This window comes from Triticum urartu, chromosome 6 (genome assembly GCF_003073215.2).
Source record: "Triticum urartu cultivar G1812 chromosome 6, Tu2.1, whole genome shotgun sequence".
In the NCBI taxonomy this organism is placed as follows: Eukaryota; Viridiplantae; Streptophyta; class Magnoliopsida; order Poales; family Poaceae; genus Triticum; species Triticum urartu.
Window position 1 is genome coordinate 456410080 of NC_053027.1, and position 3530 is coordinate 456413609.

Sequence of the window (3530 nt, forward strand, 5' to 3'; positions counted from 1 at the left end):
GGGAGTTGATACGTCCATTCTGCATCATGCTTTTGTATCGATATTTATTGCATTATGGGTTGTTATTACACACTATGTCACAATACTTATGCCTATTCTCTCTTATTTTACAAGGTTTACATGAAGAGGGGGAATGCCAGCAACTAGAATTCTGGGCTGGGAAAGGAGCAAATATTAGAGACCTATTCTACACATCTCCAAAAGTCCTGAAACTTCACGGGAGCACGTTTCAGAATATATAAAAAATATTGGGCGAAAGAAGTACAGAGGGGGGCCACCCACCATCCACGAGGGTGGGGGACGTTCCCTACCCCCTGGGCACGCCCCCTGCCTCGTGGGCCCCCTGGCAGCCCTCTGATGCCCATCTATGTCTATATGGAGTCTTTCGTCAAGGAAAAAATCATAAGCAAGCTCACGGGAAGAAAATCCGCCGCCACGAGGCGGAACCTTGGAGGAACCAATCTAGGGCTCCGGCGGAGCTGTTCTGCTGGGGAAACTTCCCTCCAGGAGGGGGAACTCATCACCATCGTCATCACCAACGATCCTCTCATCGGGAGGGGGTCAATCTCCATCAACATCTTCAACAGCACCATCTCATCTCAAGCCCTAGTTCATCTCTTGTATCCAATCTTTGTCCCAAAGCCTCAGATTGGTACCTGTGGGTTGCTAGTAGTGTTGATTACTCCTTGTAGTTGATGCTAGTTAGTTTATTAGGTGGAAGATCATATGTTCAGATCCATTATGCATATTAATACCCCTCTGATTATGAACATGAATATGATTTGTGAGTAGTTACGTTTGTTCCTAAGGACATGGGAGAAGTCTTGCTATAAGTAGTCATGTGAATTTGGTATTCGTTCGATATTTTGATGAGATATATGTTGTCATTCCTCTAGTGGTGTCATGTGAACGTCGACTACATGACACTTCACCATTGTTTGGGCCTAGAGGGAGGCATTGGGAAGTAATAAGTAGATGATGGGTTGCTAGAGTGACAAAAGCTTAAACCCTAGTTTATGCGTTGCTTCGTAAGGGGCTGATTTGGATCCATATGTTTCATGCTATGGTTAGTTTTACCTTAATACTTTTGTTGTAGTTGCGGATGCTTGCAATAGGGGTTAATCATAAGTGGGATGCTTGTCCAGGGAAGGATAGTACCCAAGCACCGGTCCACCCACATATCAAATTATCAAAGTACCGAACGTGAATCATATGAGTGTGATGAAAACTAGCTTGACGATAATTCCCATGTGTCCTCGGGAGCGTTTTCCTTTATATAAGAGTTAGTCCAGGTTTGTCCTTTGATACAAAAAGGATTGGGCCATCTTGCTGCACCTTATTTACTTTTATTACTTGTTACCCGTTACCAATTACCTTATCACAAAACTATATGTTACCGATAATTTATGTGCTTGCAGAGAATACCTTACTGAAAACTGCTTATCATTTCCTTCTGCTCCTCGTTGGGTTCGACACTCTTACTTACCGAAAAGGCTATGATAGATCCCCTACACTTGTGGGTCATCAGGTGGGCTATTTATAGCCAGGACGCAACCCAACCTGATTTTTCCGAAATGACCCTAGGTCACTAAGGAACTGACACGTGTCCAACAGGGAGATTTCAAACACACGCGGCAGCTTGACTTGGGCTACAAGTTAAGCTAACTTATCCAGCTCTGGATAAGATTTGCTCTCATTGTCTTCACTTGAAGACATAGGATTTGGTTGAGCATCACATCAGTCACTCTGACTTTCTTTACTTGGACCCCACTTAACAGTACGGTGGTTCCTATGACTCAACAAAGAAGAAAAGGAAACTATGTAACAACTATATCTTCGTACTCCGTAGTCTTCAATATGAATGTTTTCACAGACCACCATTGTCTTCAATGTCTTCACACATTTTTAGGGGTCATCTATGGTAGGTAAACCGAATCAATATGGGACTACTACCTGTATTATCCTGCAATTCTCACAAACACATTAGTCCCTCAACCAAGTTTGTCGTCAATACTCCAAAACCAACTAGGGGTGGCACTAGATGCACTTACAATCTCCCCCTTTTTGGTGATTGATGACAAACTGGTTGAAGTTTTCAATGGGGATAAAAGTATGTGAAAGTTGAGAGTTACGGCATTGTCTTCATAAGTAGCAAAAAGGCTCCCCCTGAATATGTGCATATAAGTAGTTTGCTTTTGTATGCAAATGCACATGGCAGGTTTTACTTTGTGGAGATCCTCTTCAACTTATGAAGACAATTCATCATGTATATAAAGGTATACTGAAGATAATGACATGCATAATGAAAAATGGACGTCTACAGAATGACTTCATGCAGAATTTATCATCGCATCACAAAGTAGCAGAAAAAGTAGCAGACGACCATCGAGTTTAAGTGTTACAACCCAAAGAACCAAATGTATCAAAAAAACGAGAGTTGTAAACACTTGGCAAAAATAGTGCAACCGCCCATAAGGACCCACTTAAAGACTATCAACTCATTTGCTTCTCCCCCTTTTGTCAGTAATGACCAAAAAGTTTGAAGACATAGAGTATCTACTCGTTCCCATCAGGAGTAGATGTAGGTGCAGGGTCGACGTTGGAGTTCGGTGGTGCAGAAGGGCCTGGTGCAGTGTCGAGATGTAGTGAAGCCATGGTTGGTGAAGTGGCGTCGTCTTCTTCATCGATGACTCTCACAACAACAGTTGCAGCCGAAGACGAGTACTCAGAATCTTCTATTAGTGCGGCGCCAGCTTGCATTGCATGGTGGTCTGGAATCAAATCTGAAGACCTCAGCGGAGCCATCTTCGTGAAGATCTTCTTCAGGGTAGAGTAGTGTGAGACTCTTCCAAGACCGCCGACAGGCTTCATGGGCAACGAACGAGTTCTTGGTAGCCAAATTTCTGATGTGATTGATGTCCACCAAGATGCTCTGCATCTGACGCTTGAGCCAGTCGTGATGCTTATCCTAATTCTGATGTAAGGCCACAAGAATATCTCGGTCATTGAGAACACGAGAATTCTTCCGAGGCCTTTGAGCTATTGTACTGTCAGTGGCTTCGGTGTTGGCACAATGAGGCACACGTATATTACGAGCCAGAGGATAAGCAGGAGTTGCCGCATTGGGGACATGAATGCCTTCTATTGGCTGCATGAAGCTTTGATGATCAACATTATGAAGATATAGCGGCTCCTTGGCAGGCTCCGGGTAGATGGCTTCGACAAACAAATCAACTTCAGGTAGAAAGACAAGATGGTTGCACACTGAGGGTTGATAGTCAACAGAAGAGTGGACCTGGATCAGACGCATCACCCATGGAGCATAAAACTTAAGGCCAAACAAATCAATCCCAGATGCAGCAAGTTGTCTGATGAAGAAATCCTGGGTGTTGAATCTGATGCCATTGATGATGTAAAACACCAAAGTCTTCATGGCTCCTTCAAGTTTGGCTTCGGCAGTATATCCCTTGATTGGCCATAGAGTATGCCTCAGAATGTGATAAACTGTGCGGGGCAAGTACTCGAGGTCC